The following is a 20,523-nucleotide window of genomic DNA, read 5'->3' on the forward strand; positions in this document are numbered from 1 at the left end:
CTTCTATAACAGCTGAGGCAAGCTATATTACCTGTGATGCATGGTAAAACATATCTTTTAATAAGTTCTTAAAGGATACTAGAAAATCTCAAGTTATGGTATGGAATAGGTGCCTATAGAGTTATTAGGTTAGAGGGATGGTTTTAATTTGAGTCCTTGTCAGGTTGCTTATTGCATGCTTAGGAAAAGTGGATATTGGTGTTTGTGCTTTGCAGCTAACGCAGGTCTTTGTTGCCATGGCTTCTTTTTAGCTCCTTAAGATCCCTTTAGGGCTCTGGCTGCCTGGCTAGGATCTGAGGGAACAGATGCAGGCTGAGGTTGTAGCTCTGGGAAGCATTGGCTATATAGGGCCAATATTTGTTCTGTCAAATGTATGAACTTGGGGTTTTGCTACAGAGAACTCTGGCTACTTGGATTAATTATTATATGCTATAAGTCTCCTTTGTTTTAGAGAACTGTGCAATTTGAGTTATACTTAAAAATGCAAATTACAAATTTCTGTTTTGGGTGCTTTCCTATCCTTTGGAAAGTACAGCTCACCTTTAATAATGGTGGGTATTTGAAATATTATAGATTTTAATAACAACTACCAATCCATTTTTTAAAAGTCAGTCTACAATATTAGAATACTGAAAGCTTGCTTAATTAGAAGGGTCTTAAAATTATAATTTATTTCAGGCTAAAAAGAATATCAGAAGGTGACTCTAGAGGGCAGTGTAACTCAGCATGTTCATGCTTCTAGCACGTAAATTTTGCTTTGGAAGAATAATTCATGTGTTCTGAGCTCTTTCCCCACTACACAGTGTCCTAATTTGGTAGAATATGAGTTTTGGAAAGAAGTGCTCCAGTTTTGCTTAGAAAGGTTACTTGGATAATATATCATAATTATCGGCCCTAGGAAACATCCATGCTTAGTTTAAAACATATTGGCTTAGAAAATCTGGAATTTTCTTACCGATTCACCTAAATTGAATAGAGTTTGCTTTCCAAGTATTTGTGGAACATTAGGCAAAAGGAATGGTCTGTTTTGTGTTTTCAGATATTTGGGGGTCTGAAGTTAATGTACCCTTTACTAGAGAATTCAAACATGGGAGTTTGACTTATTCTGGCACTTTAAAAAATTTTTAAAGTTTTCTTTTTCAGAATGTACAGCTGGTGGGACCTGCTGTTCATGCATCTTCACCAGCAGCTGGGGCATCCCCACCTTTGGTGTTTCTGGTGTAAATTACTTGAGCTCTGTGCTTTGAAACTAGTTTGATACTCCTTTACTAAGGAGCTCCTGAAGGGCTGCACTGGCCAAGGAACTGGGGGTCTTCAGTATCTCAGAGACAATAGCTGGGGCTATAAGCTTATAGCTGGGAACTTCTTACTGAGTTTGTCATACATTGCTTTGTTAAACAAGACTAGGTTATTGAGTTTGTCCTAAACTTTGCCTTTGGACCACGGCCTCTTTTTTGCCTTGCCCCAGATTTGTTCACTGGGTCTCTATCTTTCTTGGCTGACTTTCTGGCATCTTTCTTCTTGTCGTCCTTGGGTGGCATAGCGAAACTTGAAGAGCAGTTGCTGCCACTGCTGCCTAGATAAGATGTTGGACAAAAAGACCTGACACATTTTTAAACATCTCTTCAAAAGTGGAAAGGTTGAAACCGGATGCATGATTGGTAAATATCTGATATGTATCAGTATCGAACTTTTCAAATATTTGCATTCAGTATAGCCCAAAGCATATTATGCCAATCATTTTCTTTCTCTAATTTTTAAACTTCTGTATATTTTCAGAGAAATCTAATCTGTATGTTTATTACTCATTTACACATAAGTCATCAAATATGGTTTGGAAAGAACTGTTTTGAAGTCTAAGGAATTTTTGGGTCCTTTAATGTTTTTCTCCCTTAAAATCACAAGATGGGGATTATAAAGGACAAACTAATAAATCTCTCAGAATTTTGGTTATGAGATTTTATTTTATTTTTTAAAAATTTATCTTTATTGTTGAAAGTATTACAGATGTCCTCTTTTTCCCCCCATTGACCTCTTCTACCCTGGCCCTGCCTCTCAAGATTTTAAATTTAGGAGACAATTCTTGTGACTGTTTCCTGGTGTTCTTACAGTGTGGAAATTGGTACATCTACTGTTAAGTGTGACAGATGGACATTTGGGATTTTGAACATTTCATTTTAATTTTGACCTATGAGAATAACTTAAAGTGTACTTTTAAAGGTTTTTATTTTCTTTATTGGACCTAGGGTAATTCAAATGAATGTGTTTGTTAAAATACTTTGAAATTCCTGGATGAAGGCCTTATGTAAGGGCAAATAGTGCAAATTTAAGAAACATACTATTATGGGTATTCTGTTTCTAGTATGTGTGTACATTGGTTTATAGATACCAACCAAATTTGGTAGCTTCTTTTTGTTTTGTCTGGTTATTTATCTCCCCATTGCTGTCTACCTCAGGTTGTATAAAATAGTTATTTTTATGTATTTGTTCTTTGTTAAGAAACAGATCAGGAATTATTTTTAATGATAGTATTCTCCACATTTCTTAGTAATGTTAAAACTGAAGTGCAGTTAGGAAATAGGCATGAGTATTGTTTATTAGCTTTGATTATTGATGTTTGGTATTAGCTTTACCTTTAAGTACTACTTGTGTTTTGTTTTATTTTATTTATTTATTTTTTTAATATATCTTTATTGATTTCAGAGAGAGGAATGGAGAGGGAGAGAGAGATAGAAACATCAATGCTGCGAGATTCATTGATCGAGCCCACAACCCGGGCATGTGCCCTGACCAGGAATCGAACCCCGATCGCCTGGATCCTAGGTCGATGCTCAACCGCTGAGCCACGCCCGGCCGGGCACCACCTGTGTTTTAGTACCATCTCTTTTCCATCCTAATCACAGATAATAATACTAGATATCTATTCATGTGTGTAAAAATATATAACACACATCAGAGCTCGCATCTGAAATTTTTATAAGAATTGGTATGGTATATAAGTTTTATTTTTAAGGAAAAAAAGTGAAATAAATTACAAAGAGTATTTTGGGGGAAAGAAGGTGTGAGGTTGAATATTCATTTACATTGTATCTAGAAACAAGGTAAAAATGTGAAGCAGGTATAATATGTAGAGAAAGCAATTAAATTCCTATTTTGCAAAGGATTTCAGAGACATTGCCTAATTCTCAAACTTGCAATTAACAAGTTAAAAAAAATTTTTTTTTAAAATTCTAGCAAATGACAGAACATTACTTGGTGTGAATAGTGTTACTCATTTTTTTTTAAAAAAGTGTAAATTGCCAAGTCTGTGATATTTTGAAATATATAATAGAAATTTTTCTTAACCTAAGATTTAAATACCATTTAAGTTATTGCATTCAGTTTATGTGTTCTAGTCAATATATATCCCTCAATTTTTTCTCTCACACTTTTGAGAACTTCCCTATGTACAAACCCCCTACCCCCATCCTTTGGAGCAAATTTTAGTTACTATTTCCCCCCATTTTATCCCAACTTACCCAAACTCATTGTTTTGGTTTTCCCATTTCGCCTGTTTTGTTCTCCAATTTGTTGACTTTGTTTTTGTTCTCTTTGATGGCAGTAGCTCCTTTTGCTCTAGAAAAAAATTTTAAGTCTGATTTTAAAATGTCTTGAATTGTTTGTCCAAATGTCCTCTTTCATATAGATGCACACCTTTGGATATTACTGAAGAGGATCACATGTTATGGTTATGGCAACTTCAGATCTGGTACATTTCATGAAACAGAGATGTCACTGATTAGTGCTAGCAGGAATTTACTTTCAGCTCCAGATTTACCCATCAGAACATATTTCCTTTCATTAATTACACCCCTTCTGGTCATGTTGTTGTGCAGTTCTCTTTAATAACATGTTCTGTAAGTCTGTGACAACAGCTAGTATGGGGTGGGCAAGCTTTTTCTGAAGAAGGCCAGGTAGTGAATATTTTGGGCTTTCGGGGCCATGTAGTCTCAGTTACAACTGTTCAACCTTACCTTTGTAGCACAAAAGCAGCCAAAGACAATATTTAAGTCAATTGGTGTGACTGTTTTCAATAAAACTTTATTTATAGACACTGAAATATAAATTTCATATAACTTTTATGTATTATGAAGTATTCTTCTTCTTTTGATTTGTTTTCCTCCCAAACCATTTACAAATATAGAAACCATTCTTTCCTTTGTGGGCCATGCAAAAGTGGGCAGTGGGCTGTTTGACCATTAGCCCATGTATTGCTGAACCCCGAGCCAGTAACCTGAAGGAGGTGCAGAGAGAAGTGGTTACTTATTAACAACTTCAGTTCATGCACATATCCACGGTTGCTTCTGTTGCTATCAAAAGTGTAAAATAATTATTAATATGATAGAAGATATAAATGATGTCATTCTAACAGTAAGTTTAAAGTTGGATCTAGTAATATATTTAGCAGATTAAAGTTGGTTTTCTTCATGACATGTTAAATGTGGAAAATTGCCAAGTCCTCTGGAACAAAATCTCTGATACACACATTGTCAAAGGCTAGAATACACAGAAACTGTATAGATTTGTTTGATATAAAGGCTTCATTTAAGGGAAAGAACTGCCTTCAAAGCTATTTTAGCTCGTGATTTTTATTTCTGTATATTCTGTCCCTAAATGATGGTTTGTATAGTCTAGTGATGGTACTTCAGAGCTGGCAAGTAGGTTGTCTCTAATTTTGATCTTTTCTTAGCATTGCAGTTTTTTATCTGAAATGCTGAAAGAGCCAAACGGTCTTCTGTACAGGTAGGGATTACTTTCCTTCCCCTGCTTCAACGTAAAAATATGGTTTGTTTGTTAGCTTTCGTTGGCAGTAATGTAGTGCTTGGACACTATATATTTCACAACAGACTTTTTTTTCTACTTAACATGGTGAGCAGTTAGTTAATTTGAAGAACTGTTACTTCTGTTGATCCTCACTGTGACAAAAATCAATGTACACAGCACAGTCTGAATTAATAGGGCTGAGACTCATTAGGCCATGAAAATGGTTTCATCAACAGTGAACTCTTTAAAGATCTTGTCAGGTAGTATCCTAAAACATATTCAAGGAAAAATATGGTTAGCACTTAAAATATTTTTTTGTTTCACAGTTTACAGTCTTCCTTTTTAAAGCCCCTTTAAATAACTTTAAGGGTTGCTCCTATGTTGTATTTAAAGGAAAAAAACCCCTATATTTGTCTATTCTATATTGAACCATAGCCGTTCAGTCCTAATTACTAAATCTTTTCTTTTAGTAAAAAGTCTCTACCGACACTGAAAACACTTGGTCTATTTCTTTATTTCTAACCTGAGGGTGCACTCTGGCAAGCTGTTAGGTTCCCCCCTCTGTTGTTGCTCTGCAGCTTCATTCTCCGCCTCTCTACCCCACTCCCTCCTCCACCACCTTATTTTGGTTCTGGTTGGCTGATTTGATGTTTGTGAGGTGTTCAGGGTTTGATAGCTGTGTAAGTGCTTATCAGCATTACTTTCTAAGCCTCCTTTTTCCTCTAATGGGAGTTTTAATTGGATTGTGCTGAGGCTAGTATGTGAAAGGTAGGTAAAGGGTCAAAGTGGGAAATCAAATGACTAATAAATTGACTTTCCATGTCAGGTACTTTTTAAAATTTTTGGGTGCAGAGCCTGAGTATAAATCCTGGTTCTGAGACTTACTGACTGCATGACTTTATTGAACAGATAGTATTTAATACCTTTGTTGCTCCGATTGTTCAGTTATAAAATAGAGATGATAATAGTGCCCATCCTTTAGGGATAGTGTCCTGCATGTAAAGTACTTAGAACAGTACCGGGCACATAGTTAGCACTCACTAAATATTTGTATTAGCATCATCATTGTCATTCAGTTTAGATGAAAAACAGCAAATGTGGGTTTTAAGCACGAAAAAGAGAGCGGAATTGAATTTCAGAAAGATTGCTTTTATAGTCAAGGGGAAGGTGTAGTCAGGACCAGGTGAGCAAAAGTAGAGGCAGGAAGACCAGACCATGTTGCAGGTTGAATTGTATACTCCAAATTCATTTGTTGAAGGCCTAACCCAGCTGTGTTGCCTTTTTGGAATTTAGGTCATTGCAGTGTAATTAGTTAAGAAGATATTATTAGGGTGGGCCCTAAACCAATATAACTGGTACCCTTATATAATGGGAAATTTAGACACAAAGACACACATCAAGGGGAAAAAATGATGTGGTGTGGCCCAGGGAGAAGATGGTCATCAACAAGCGAGGAAAGACACCAGGGAACTGATTCTTTTTTTACATCCCTCAGAAGGAACCAACCCTGTGGACACCTTGATCTTAGACTTTCAGCCTCCAGAACTATGAGACAATACGTTTCTATAGTTTAGCCACTCATTTTGTGGGACTTTGTTAGGGAAGCCCTAGGAAACTAATACAACCAGCTAGGGAGACAATGAGTTTCAGAACTGAGGCAGTGGTGGTGATACTGAAGAAAAGGAGAGATGTTTAAATACAGAACCATTAATTCTTAGTAATGATTGGCTGTGAGGAGGCAGGAGGAGTAAGAGGTTGTTTTGCTTGAGTGGATTGGCGCCACTAACTGATAATGAAAGTATCTGAGGAGGAAAAGGTGTGTGGGACGGGCTGAGTTTGAGACGGACTTTATGTATCTGAAACTCAGGAGGGAGGTCAGGTCTAGAGATTAGGTAGTTATCAGTTATGTGAGCAGGAGTTGAGAACGTCAGAGGACAAAATTGTTTGGAGTGAGCATGTGGCATGTGGTTAGGAGTCCATGGACAGGCCCTCTGACTAATACATTTAAAAGTGACAGGCAGAAGAAGGTAGTTGTGGAACAGAAAACAGGAGCTGACCAGAGATACACACAGGGCAGTGCTGAGGACTGCTGAGACTGGAAGACCTAGATCAGTAGCATTTCCAATCCACTTGTTGAGGTGATTTTTGTCACAGGGCCCAGTAGCCTATGTATATAGTTGCTCATATTTTTAGTGCTTATTAAGTGTCAGGTTTTGTGTCAAGATCTTATATACATTAGCTTATTTAACTCTCATTACATCTCTAAGTTAGGTACTAATTCCTTACAGACATGGAAACTAACGCTTGGAAAAATTAAGTAACTTGCCTCAGATACACAGTGAGTAGGCAGTAAAGTCAGGATTTGAAATGAGGTGGGCTGACTCCTGAGCCTAAATACTGAATTACTGTACCAGGGTGCCTCCTAACCCAAATTCAGGGTTGAACATTTTCTGGGTAGGCATGAGGCAGGAACAAAGGAAACTGAGGGATGAAGGTGCTAGAAAGAGCAGTGGAATGAAAAGGGAATGCTCAGCTCTATACCAGGAATGATAGTTTGGGACAAAAGGAACAGATCAGTGAAAGCCAAGAGGGTGACAGGAAAGTTGGGCAGGAAGAGAGAGTTCTGTCAACAGGGAACATGGACCAAAGGCTTCTCTTACTGAAGCTGAAGGCTGAATTCTTGAGATCTTAGCCATTTTGTCATTTTCCCATGCCAACCTCCTCAACCTTCCAGCACAAATGAAATAAAAACTTGAGATTTTGATAGAAGTAGTTTTTATCAATTTGAGGAATAAGACATAGGACTTTTTCTGTTAGAACATATTATTCAAGCCCTCAATAAAATAAATATAAATGTATAAAAAATTTATTTTTATAGGGTAAATAAAATTTTATTTTTATACATTCTTTGTGTCTCCTCTTAAATTTATACCTAAGAATATTATTTGTATTATGACTCCCCCAATTTCTAATAGATTGTTGTTAGTATTAAAAAAACAATTGATTATTCTTTATTGCATAATAACATTATTAAGCTTTTATTAGTTCTAATACTTTGTTTTATTGAGGATTCCTGTAATAATTCATGTTTATAAGGATACTGAATAGTAGCTTAAAATGTAGTTTTAAAATCATGTTAAAGAGGCACTTTTTTGATGGAGACTTTTATCAGTTGCCTTTTTGACAGGGTCTTCTTTAACAGAAATATTTTTTCCTCTGCCATTGTGTGGAACTCTCTGCTGAATTAAGGATGGGCTTTGAAGATTTCCTAAAGAAAAAGATTCCCAATTAGCTAGTTCTCTGACTGTTGCATCTGTGTCATTTAGTTTCATAGCAACGTAAACTCATGCTAGATCTTGTCATGATCCTGATAAGAGGATGGTCTCTTATCTCCCAGTGGACAGAATGACGCTCCAGAAATAGTTCATTTGGGCGAAGTTGCTAAATCCATCTAAATCTGATACATCATTGCCTTTATACCTAAAACTAGTCAGATTCCTGGACGAGGACTACTGCTGCCCTACATAATCGAGTTTCTAGTACTAGCTAGTTCCCTGAATCCACAGACTGCTGGGCTAGAGTCTGGGTCTTTGTGTCTTGCTTGATGACAGTCTAGTCATTACCTAGAAGGCTTGGGGAGTGAGGGGGATGCTACTTGTCCTGGGGCTATTCTAAGCACCAGGGCGTACTAATCAGTGCAGCAGTTGGCTCAAAATGTCTGCTTCCCCAAGGTTTTATTTCATTCTCCAGTGTACAGTGGGATGTTTATAAAGTATGTAGTGGTTGAAGGATGAGCTAGGTAGTGGTTCAGTCCTGTGGCCCACAGCGCCCATCATGTGCATCTGGTTATGCCTGTGTAGAGTCTGCATTCATGATGAAGACTTGCTTGTTGGCTTTTTTAAAGAAGGAAGAAGAAAAAAGTAAATTTTATCAAGTGTTCCATTTGTTAAACTTTATCTTGTAAAGTACTCCCTTCAATTGGAGGAAGTCTTTTTTTGTTTCTGTTTTAAATAGTTCAATTGTAGCCCTAGCCAGTTTGCTCAGTGGTTAAAGTGTCAGCCCATGTACTGAAGGATCCCTTGTTCGGTTGCAGGCTCAGTCCCTGGCCCTGGAGTAAGGATGTGTGGGAGAGGTAACCAATCAATGTGTCTCTCTCACATCAATGTTTCTCTCTCTTCCACTCTATGAAAGCATTGGAAAAACCCTCAGGTGAGGATTAAAAAAATAATAATTCAGTTGCAGTAAAGACTACTGTGTACCAAATTATGCATAAATGTGTGCAAGCACTTGCCATTTGCATTTTTGGCAGTACCATGTCCCTGAAGGTAGGAAGTATGAAATATTCCTTTTGAGAGAATTGATGATTTCCATACTGAATTTTGGAATTTGTTTCCTTTCAGTAACTTTCAAGAGGAACGTTGCACCTCAAAAAAAGTTTTTTTATTTTATTTGTATTTGAATTGTGAGATTGTTTATTATCATTCAGTTCATTTAGTCAGTTAATTTAAAATATATGAAAATGCTTTGGAATTTAGTGCAATATAAATATCCAGAAGACTGATCTATGTGCTGTAATAATCCAAGTCCTTTCTCAGAATTCTTCTTGTTTTTTTAGGCATTTGCACCAAATATTATGATAGCCTTAAAATCATCACATGTGGGTGGAGTTTAGCCAGGCAGAAACCTGACTAAAATACCGTAGAAAGGTAAGGAGGTGAGATAGTGGAATGTGTTGGTGAGAGTATTTGAAAGATTATTGGCCTTTGCTGGGTATGAAGTCAGCGGAGGCCATTAGAACATTCCATGGCAGTAGATGAACCTTTTGAGTTGGATTTCAGTTGGAGTAAGTTGGAAAATGTCCCGAGGATGGGATGTACTTCAGAAAATGAAGGTTGTTGAGACTTAAGTAAGGGACTTAAACTTTGTCGGTGTCTTGTTCTTTCCCTCTTAGCTGTACACACAATTGACTAATGATGTCTTTCAGTGTGCTCCTTCTGTCACCTCCGTCCTCAGCTGTGTCCCAGAGTAAGCCATTGAGGATAATTGTCTTCCCCCTACTACCTTTCTTTGACCCATAGAGGGCTTGACATGCTAACTCCCTTGCCCTCATTCTTTTCTTATCCATCTCATTCCACCTTGGGCAGGACTTGATGTTCATCCTTTCTGCTTTCCCTTTCAGTTCCTCCTTGGCTATCTCAGGAAAATATTTCTTTCCAAAATTTGACCCTGATTATGTCTAGTTAGGTATAGAAAGTGAAACTAGGAGTACCTGCATTTTTAAAAGTAAAAGCAGCCCAGCCAGTGTGGCTCAGCGGTTGAACATCGACCTAGGATCCAGGAGACGGTGGTTCTATTCCCAGTTGGGACAGGTGGTGTGTGTAGGAGGCAGCCGATCAATGACTCTCATCATTGATGTTTTGCTCTCGCTCTTCCCTCTCCCTTCTTCTCTCTGAAATTAATAAAGACATTTAAAAAAAAAAAAAGTAAAAGCAAATACCGAAAGAACCTTTTTACAGCCCTTGAAAAATACTCAGTAAGACCCATTTAAGCCCTCTGTATCTCCTTCATCAATTAAATATGTTTTTGCCTCAAATACCAACATTTAAAATAAATAGAAAATGCTTCTTGATTCCCTTCAAGATTTTTATAGGTATTCAGCAATATTTTTTCTACAGTTTTTCATTGGAAAATATACATCAACCACTTAATGGATTTAATAGGTTAGTGACATAGCCTGGAAATATAACTAGTTTTCTAAATTGTTCATGTGGAAATGTGAATGTTCAATAATGAATCCACAGTGAACTTTTGGAACATACTGAGGTTATAAATTGAGGAAAGCCAGTGTTTTTATAAGTCATCTAAAAAGTCATGTTTTTTCTTTTCTGACTTATCGTCTCCCTGCCCCCCCCCCCCCAATCATCACCTGGTCCTGCTGATTCTTCTTCCTCAGTCTCTCTTGATCTTATCATTCTCAGTTCTATGTACATCCAGTTCCAGTCTCCTGTAATCCTCTACAGAAATGTTGCCTTAGATTCAAAACCACCTTAGTTGCTTCCACTTCCACTCTCCTCCAGCCTGTTGTCCACACTTAATAGGAAAGGTGACCTTATAAAATCAAGTCTGGTTCTCACTCCCTTGCTTAAAGCCATTTCATGGCACTTGCAGCACCCACATGGGAAGAAGGGAGAATGCAAGATGGCAGGGACGTTAGCATGTCATGTCTTAGGAATCCTACCTTAGAAAAATGTGCTATTTTAAAACAATGATTGACCAACTTACTAGTAAATATGGTGTAATCAGCGCCCTAGAATCTGACTACTCATGGTAGCAGTTTTTTCTCCTTGGTCAGAGTAGAGTGGTAGGGTGCCTTATTATTCCCTGGGACATTCTTAGTTTTAAAATGGAAAGTCCTATGTCCTGGGGACCATTTCAGTCCTGGGAAACAGGGACAATGGTCACTGTACATGAGAGAACTAGGAAGAATGTGAATTTACCATGCAGTCTCTTATCTCTGGGCCTTTGCATCCACAATTCCCTCTACCTAGAATATGCAGCTGGCTAGTTGAGACTCATTCTTTCAGGTCTCAGTTCATCGTTCCAGTGGCCTTTAGACTAGTCTGTAGGACTGTACTTGCCAAAGCTTGACACTGATCACCCTGGACTGTGATTGCTTGTTTAATTAGGAAGACAGTGCTATTTAGTGCAGTGATGTGAATCCCTGGTGGCACAAAAGAGTCACCTGAGGAGCTTTCTAAATTTTAAAAACATTCCACAGCTCTTGGCAGCCAAGATTGAGACTAACTGATAGTAGAAAGGATAGGAGTGAACTTGAGAACCAGAAAGATACAGGTTCAAGTTCTGCCTTCACCACTTTCATTTATTCAACTATTTGTGGAGTACTGTGTGCCAGGCTCAGTGCTAGGTGTATAGACAGTAAATAAGGTAAATGGCTTGTACCTATGGCACCCACACTTTAGAGCTTTCTACCACAGCATTGTTCCCTTAACATCAGTCATTCACTCTGTACATCCTCATGATTTCTAGTTGTATACATACAGCTGGCATTGTCATTTAGTATTTTAAAAGTCCTAACTTTTTGCACCGAAACATACTTGCTTTAAAATGAAACTTTATATCACCACGACAATTAAAAAGCCCGGCTAGTGTTGCTCAGTGGTTGAGCGTTGACCCATGAACCAGGAGGTCACAGTTTGATTCCTGGTCAGGGCATATGCATGGGTTGCAGGAGGCAGCCGATCCATGATTCTCTCTCATCATGGATGTTTCTATCTCCCTCTCCCTCTCCCTTCCTCTCTTTGAAATCAATAAAACAAAACAAAACAAAACTACCCCCCCAAAAGCCTGTCACTTGCCATAAGTAGAAGGTAACTAAAAATGAATACGGCAGAAACAAACTTAAAGACATACGTTTATAAAAATGTATTTATAAAAGTAAATTACTCTATGTGAGAAATAGAGCTGTTTATGATAATTTAGCAATAGGTGACTGTCCAGCTCCATGTCGTGGCTACTAAGACAGAAATGAGGGTTTTACATTAATAAGATGATTTAGTTTTTAATTTTGATATTAACTACCACTGAGAGACCCATTTCTGACGGTTTAAGCAATAAAAAAGGACAACATATTCGCCAGAATGTAATTAAAATTCCTAGTAGAGGTCAGCAGCTCTTCTAGCAGAAAGCAAGCAAGTGTGGGACTGCGTTGCCAAATCCCATTGGCCAAGGTCAAGTGCCTCTCTCCTATCCCAGAGAAGAGGTTTTAAGAAACTCTTGGGTGGGTAGGGGGAACCCTTCCAGGCCAACCCTCTCACATTCTGGGATCTTCTGTCATTCTTGCAGGGAAGCCTCAGGCTGTGTTGATGGGCTTAGGAAAGCAGACTCTGCACTGCTCCCAGCTATTATCAGAATACAGTGTTAACCTTCCAAGCTGTGACAGCATAGGGCAGTGGTCTTCAAAAGGGGGTGCTTCTGCAAGGAACACGATGTGCAAGATGATCCACCGCGGTGCAGGAGAAAGAAACACTAAAGCTCTTTTTTTTAAATGCGAAATGATATATGTAAAAACACTAAGCCCTTCTTTTCAAGAGCAGTGAGAAGAGACATTTTAAAATGGTGCTTGTAGGAAAAACCTTAGGGACAGGAGAATTTTTGTATTATTAATAGCTGAGGATAAAATAGCAGGACTGAGAAAATGCCCAGTGCCCACCCCACAGCCTGCCTGTGATCTTGCTATGGAACAGTCATCATTTCCTCATGTCACCCACATCAGGCAGGCCTGGCCCTGAGAAGGAGGTTTGGCCAGCCGCATCTGTAGCCACATGCCACTCCTTCCCTTAAACCCTGGCTCCAGCTTCTTGGGTCCAGGAGGACGCTTCAGCCTAGGGCAGGCATAAATCAGACACTCAGCCTCCATCTTATTCTTATCAAAGAATGAACGAAGGCTTGCCACTCTGCTGGGTAAAAACGCTTGTAGATGTTGATTTTATCCCAAATCTATTTCAGGATATCTTGATAGTAATTCTCATCCTGGGCCATAGCCTTATAGTCCTCCCCATGGTTCTCCACCATGTAGTGTATGTAGTCTATGAGGTCCGGAGACAGTGTATTTCATTTCTTTTCTGGGACACTGGCTTCTGCCTCCAAGTCATTTAGCACATAGGCCTTCTGCACAACTTCCTGAGGCTTCTCTGTGTCTACCTCCATGGCCTTGATCTTTCTTTTACAGAGGGGCACTGCCTTATTGGGGTTCATAGCCAATCCCATCTCGGCCAGGTTCTGCCGCAGAGGTTTGGCTTGGTCCCAGGCATGTTGGATGTGGGAGCACGTGATCCACAGGGTTGCCTTCCATTGAGCATTCCAGGTCAGATGCTTCCAGTTAACCTTGTAACCGAACTTCGGCCTCCGGGTCTTCCCCTTGGCCTTGGACATCACACTGACCACCACACAGGTAACTCAGACTTGGAGCCTCTCATTCCCAGAACCAGAAACACCAAAGCTCTTGTTTTTAAGTGTTGGTAGCCTGGATGTACTTCATGTACAAATATACATATTTTTGGATATGTGCTTCTAGTCTACTCTTGGAATTATACATTTGTAAGAATATCCCTATAAATGGCCTCTGAGGTTATCTCTGACCTTTGACCTTATTACTAGTGCCCCCTTTCCTTCTACCCCAAAATTCTATTTCTGTCCCTCTGGCTCCCTGAAAGGCTGCTGAGCCACCAGCCTTTGCCCTGGTGATTCCCTCTTCTTGGAATGCCTTTCTTTCTTTTTTTAAATATGTATCTTTATTGATTTCAGAGAGAGGAAGAGAGAGAGAAACATCAATGATGAGAGATTGGTCATTGATTAGCTGTCTCCCACATGCCCAGGGCCAGGGATCAAGCCCGCAACCCAGGCATGTGCCCTGACTGGGAATCGAACCGTGATCTCCTGGATCCTAGGTCGATGCTCAACCACTGAGCCAAGCCCAGCCAGGCAGAATGCCTTTCTTTAGAGATCCACTTTATCCTCATGGCCGACTTCCTCATCTCTGTAAAGGGTTTGCTCAAATGTCCTTTCTCAGTGAGTCCTACTTTGACCACTCAATTTCAGTGCTGCAGCTGGTGCCTTGCCCCTTGCACACTCTTAATCTTCCTTATTTTGCTCTATTTTTTCTTAGTACTTACTGTTTTTGGATATACTGTGTGCTCTGTTAGTATTGGTTGGTTATATTGGTTGGTTATTATATTGGTTGGTTATTGTTTGTTTTCCCCTGCAAAAGGTAAGATCCATGAGGCCAGGACTTACTTTCTACTTAGTTCACAGATGTGTTCCAAATTCTTTAGAGCAGTGCCTATTCAATACATTTTTGTTGAATGAATAAAGCATCTGACACATAGTAGGCTCAGTAGGTTTCCTTTAATGAGTAAATGAATTATTTAGGAAAACTGGAAATATAAAAATATCTAACGTGTTTCATGTTCTGAAATAGCTCCATGTAGCAATGCAGACCAATATATAAGAAAATAAGTTTAAATCTCTGGGAGTTGCAGCAGTAGAACTATGTGGGGGGTAGAGAGGTGGGATTGAGAAGAGTGTGATTAACTCTGGGGGTGGAAGCACTTTAAAATGTATCTGAAAGGGATGGTCTAAATGTAAAAGCTTTAAACATGTAGATACTTGCATAAACCTGAACTTGTTTATCTAGCACGTATGTACAATGGACTTTGAAAAGAGGAGGAAGATTTATAACACCAAGATTGCTGATTTATTTTTTGTTTGTTTTTAAATAATTAGATTAATAATAGTCTGCTCTTGGAGAAAGATCTTTTGGAAATTTTCAAATGCATTCCTCCCCTCTCCGCCCCTCCCCCAGAAGCTATTAACCAGAAAGGAAAATGCTTTCATGCTCAATTCATCAATCCCTAGTTCCTCTCCCTGTTTCACCCTGTACTTTCCATGCCTCAGGCAAGCCTGAATTATCTTCAACCAGTTGATCAATCCGTAAGTGTTTATTTCTTAAAACTCACTCTGCACCTAGCAGTGCACATAGAAAAAGAGCAGTATCTCTATATGAAAATATGTAGGGGTGGAAATTGCTTACTTAGAAACACAATGGTCTGTTTAAAAAAGAAGAAAACAAATCCCTTATTCCTTGGACAATTGAATGTTTCCTGTCCCCCACCCCCAATGGTAAGAAATATGTTATTTTAAGTGTTTTGAAAAATGCGAGTTTTTAATCCATTACCTGTAGATACTCCTAATTTTACTAGGCCAGAGAAAATAGAAATGAGGAAAATTATTTGAATACAGTGCTTGTGACCTTATAGAAACTCTTTCTTTGTTGGACATGTCTTTTCTCTAACTTGAATTAAGCAGATGGCATGTATCCATCATTTGTTCCTCTGTCTGTGTTATGTTAATTGGTGTCATTTCAATAATTTCATTAGTTCTGCTTTGGTAAATATATACTAGAATGCCTATTGGAAATATATCTGTCCTCCCTCTCTCCTCCTTCCCCTCCCTTCTTTTGTTTCTAATACACCTTCGGTCTCTTTGGATATTTAATAGTATCTTCAGGATATAAATTGGGAACAAAAAGAATAATTTAGTAATAGATCATTTTGTTTCATCAAAATCTGTGGCCAGAATGCTTAGACAATAGCATTTTGACATTGTGCGTCCGCTGTATGTCTCCATTACACTCTCAGTCCAGGGGGATGAGTGGTGAAGGGAGGGAGGAGGCAGAGAAGGGGTTTGTTGCTGAGACAGGCACTGCCTGTTGTGATAGATGCTGCTTGCAGGACCCAGTTGAGCATCTGTCCAGACACACTCCTCCCTTCATATAAATAATGCAGCAGTGGCGGTAGCAAGGATGAAAAGCAAAATGCTGATTTTCCTGCCTCCCCTCACCCATTTTTACAGAGTGATGTGCTTTGTAAACAAATAATGAATTGCTAACCTTGCTGATGGGGCGATTTAGGCCCAGGCTGATTGTTTTAATCAGGTTCTTAAGGAGTCCATGATGGAACTCATGATCACAATGCTAATAATACCTAGTATTCATTGAGCATTTCTTGTGGGCCCAGACTCAGTACTTTACTCACATTATTTCATTGTCATGATAACCTTGTGTAGTAGGTACAATTATTAATCAACATTTTACAGATGAGCATATGGAGACTTGCTCAAGATTACTCTGTTAGTAAATCGTAGAGCAGGGACAACCCTGGCCGTTTGACTCCAGAGCTGGCTCCCTTTATGCTAAATTGCATGAAGACTGGGAAGCTCAGTCAGGACCTAGGGATGAAAAGGTGCGCCTTTTGAGGAGAGGAGAAATACACAGGACCACACCACCACTGGTGAAACGAAACAGCAGTTTTATCCCCAGAACTGAAAAAAGTTCCAGCTGTGCCTGGTTTGAGGTCAGAGGTCATTGGCCGGCACTGTTGCTTTTTTTGTCAAGAACTAGAAGACATGTCTGCTTTGGCCTGTCTAGTTGCTTGATTTTCTGAATTTCGCCACTCTTTGGTGTGGAATCAGGCACACTGCCTCAGCTGGTGGGGACAAAAACGCGGCTGGGGCGAGACTGCATTATCATCTGACCTAATTTTTTAAGAAGATCTGTAAAGTTCTAGAAATCTAAGAGCTTTAGAATTTATAATTTTAGGAATTTATGTGAAAGACTCAATATTTCCTAAGGTAAATTGACTTCTTTCTTTCATGTGGCATGCCTGCTCTTGTTCTTACTCTCAGATTGTCTCTGAGCAAAAAAACGGAGGCTATGACAAGGATACTATTGGTAATACAGATGTTTCTTATTGAAATTGCATGCACTTATGGCCTTGTGTGTTAACCACTCTTAAGAACTGTGTTTACTATTGAAACTGGAAATACAGACTTTGATTATAGTTTAGCCCGCTTTTCCTGTACTGCTCTCCTATAAATGGATTATTTTTAGTTTAAAATTTTGCTGTAAGCCCTTTCCCACTACTTAATTGACTCTTCAATCACCACTTGCATTGCACATGTCAGCATTTCCATGGATGCTAAACACACACAGTGTAGTCGGCACAATGGCAGGCTCACTGTGAATTACTGGGCTCTTTCTGTCGCTTTTAATACTGCAGTTGGGATCCATTCTGGTTTCCTTCCAGTTCTTTAATGGAAATCTAGGGAGTGTTATGTCTGTCTCTTGTCAAAGTTTATTCTAATAGCTCTTGGTGGTCATCATAAAGTAGTCCATCTGAAACTTAACAGATTGCAAATGAAGTAGACATCCTGGTATTTGTTTTGCCGCTGTCTAATGATACCTCTATTTGAGTCATTGAATACTTTCAAAGCATAACCTTTAAAGTGTGTTCCCACATCTTAATTTGCCACTTGGCACATTTAGTTCTAACAAACCAGAACAAAATTTGTTTCATGAGAAACTGCTTGCCAGGCTTTAATTTAGGTCTTCTTAGAGGATTATTAATGAACTTTCGAAGTGTATGGGAACACTCGTTATTGACAAAACAATGGCATTAAAATTCAGCAGTACTCTCAATCAAAGACAAGGCATGGGGTTTGGGAGATACTGAAAAACACCACTCACTGTTAACCTAATGATAAGCTTGTAATTTTGCTTCTAACTAGTGCTTGGAAATGTCTTCAATTTTCCTTTATTGTATCCACCTTATTCTCTTTTTAAAAAACCTTTAGCTAATTGTGGAACATAACTTTGAATAAACAAGTGGGTAAAATGCTAAATATTATCTTAAAAATTTAAGTTCTTTGAAGCTAGATAATACATTTATACTTTTGCTTTCATAGCATTTATCTTTTAAAAGCTATTTAGTTGGTAATATTTTTCTCATTTATGCATACTAAAATTATAGTGATTGAATTTGGTTGTTACATAATTTATTTTTGATTTCTTGTGATTATTTTCATGTATCTTCTTTTTTTAAAATTTAAGATTATTATTATAGGATGGCTAAATTTTATGAGTCTTGCCAGCAGGTGGCAAAATGTAATACAACCTGCTCTATGAAGAAAAATACATTTCAGTTCTGGTGCCTGTGTTTACTTAAAATGATTGATTGCTTCTTTGGCTAGATTTTCCTTTTCTTTTTTAAATTTGAAGTTCTGAAATTATAACTTTGTTCACCAGGTGACCAAAGCACATCATAAAATGCTAATGGGTATGTGTCAGCAGATTTTTCAAAAGAAGTAGCTAAAGTCTTTTTTCTTTCGGGGAGTTAAAAATTCATCTCTCGCCCTGGCTGGTTTGGTTCAGTGGTTAGAGCGTCAGCCAGCATACTCAAGAGTCCTGGGTTTGATTCCGGCCAAGGGCACATACCTCATTTGCAAGCTCCATCTCAGGCCCCAGTTGGGGCTCGTGTGGGAGGCAACCAATTTCTCTCTCTCTCTCTCTCCCCCCCCCCCAACCCCCCCCACTCTGTCTGAAAAGCAATGGAAAAATATCCTCAGTTGAGGATTAAAAAAAAAATTGTCTCTTTCTCATTTCTTTGCTTAGTTTTATATTTTTCTATCTAAATCAGCCTTCCCAGCACAACTAAAGAAAACTTCTCTCAGTGTAATGGAAGATATTAGGGAATCTATAAATCACTTTTGGTGGTATCCCTTCTGGAGCCCCTCATCGTGATTTAATGCCTAGACCTGCCACCTTATCACTCTGGGCATCCCCTTATAGGTAATTTTTCACAGATTTTTGTATGGTTCCTTCTCTCATTTGTGGAGTTAACTTTACATGGGAAATGAATGTTTTGAGGCTGTGTATATCTTAAAATTCTTTATTTTATATTCATACCTGTTTCATAGTTCAGCTGGATATAGAATTTTAGGTTGAATATTGATTTTCCTCAAAATTTTGAAGGCATTGCTCTATTGTCTTTCAATTCCTGGGAAAGAAGCCTGACCATTATACATTGTACACTAAACTGAGAACCAGTAGGTCCCTTTTTAGGGTTAGTTGTTATTAGAGCGATGCCTTTTGAAAGATGAGGAAGACATCTAGTTGATTAAGGGGGTGTCATTTTATTCTCATATGTTAGGTAGTTCAGTTCCCTATAGGAATACAAATTTTAAGGTAGCTATAACATTCAAGTAGAAAATCACTTTTATTTGTTTCTCTTTTTGACACATCTTGGGATAAATGACAAACTGTTGTGGCAATAGCCTTTTGTGTTCATATTTTATTTTATTTTTTTACAGTGTAAAATTTTTATATTTATAGTTAGCCAGCTGGACTCAGTTTAGATGATCCCAGTTTTGTTGGCAACATCCGAAGCATCATAGTCAGGAGCCAGTCCAACACATATGCCTTCTTCTCTCCATCGAGCCTGATTAGGGTGTTGACCTTGGCCACATCAATGTCATATAGGTTCTTCACAGCCTGTTGGATCTGGTGCTTGTTGGCCTTGATATCTACAATGAACACAAATTTATTGTTGTCTTCTATCTTCTTCATGGCTGACTCGGTAGTTGGGGAATTTGGTGATGGCATAGGGGTAAAGCTTGTTTCTCTTGGGTGCACTCTTCCGAGGATATTTAGAGTGCCTTCCAAGTCTCAGTGTCTTTGGCCGTTGGAAGGTGGGTGACCTGCAGATCTTTTTTGTGTGGCTGTGGACGCCTTTCAGCACTGTTTTCTTGGCTTTGGCTTTGGCTTTGGCTTTGGGAGGACCAGGGGCTTCCTTCTTCCCTTTTGGTGCCCTCTTCATAAAAAGTGTGTTCATATTTTAAAGTACTTTATCTTGATATGATTTTCAAGCAGTGCCCTTTAGCACCCAAATGGTTTTTAAATTGATAAGGTGCATATTATATTTGGATTTTTTTTACCTTAAAGCTTTTCATAATATAACATTTAATTTCATATAAATTGGATTCCACAAATGATAATGCCATTCTTTTTTATTGCCTATATAAATGGAGGCGAAATAAAGAATGGAATTATGAAATTCGATTTTTTAAACAAATATCCTTGTTGGATATGTTATGGCTTTCTTTTGTACTCTAGCAGACTTAAATTTTTTTAATAGTGTCTTTAAAAGCAGAAATTAATCATTTCATTGGGGATAAAAAAGGTGTTGTTTTTTTTTTTAGTTTAATCTGCATTGATTTTTAAAAAATTGATTTGAGAGAGAGAGAGAGAGAACGACATCTGTTTGTTATTCTACTTATTTATGCATTCATTGGCTGATTCTTTTGTAT

The 20,523-nt window shown here is 38.3% G+C and overlaps 1 protein-coding gene and 3 pseudogenes across 5 annotated transcripts in view; 1 reads left to right on the plus strand and 3 right to left on the minus strand.

Moving 5' to 3' along the window:
• The window catches only part of RERE (arginine-glutamic acid dipeptide repeats), a 346,780-nt gene that overhangs the window by 58,669 nt on the left and 267,588 nt on the right, over positions 1-20,523 (plus strand). The window lies entirely within an intron of this gene.
• LOC308560843 (small ribosomal subunit protein eS25 pseudogene) lies at positions 1,170-1,541 on the minus strand (annotated as a pseudogene). The gene has a single exon. The product of its transcript is annotated as a small ribosomal subunit protein eS25 pseudogene (transcript).
• On the minus strand, positions 13,079-13,755 carry LOC308560403 (nucleolar protein 16 pseudogene; annotated as a pseudogene). Its single transcript has one exon. The product of its transcript is annotated as a nucleolar protein 16 pseudogene (transcript).
• Positions 19,569-20,036, minus strand: LOC308560347 (large ribosomal subunit protein uL23 pseudogene; annotated as a pseudogene). The gene has a single exon. The product of its transcript is annotated as a large ribosomal subunit protein uL23 pseudogene (transcript).

The sequence above is a fragment of the Miniopterus schreibersii genome, assembly GCF_964146895.1.
Source record: "Miniopterus schreibersii genome assembly, chromosome: 8".
NCBI classification, from domain to species: Eukaryota; Metazoa; Chordata; class Mammalia; order Chiroptera; family Miniopteridae; genus Miniopterus; species Miniopterus schreibersii.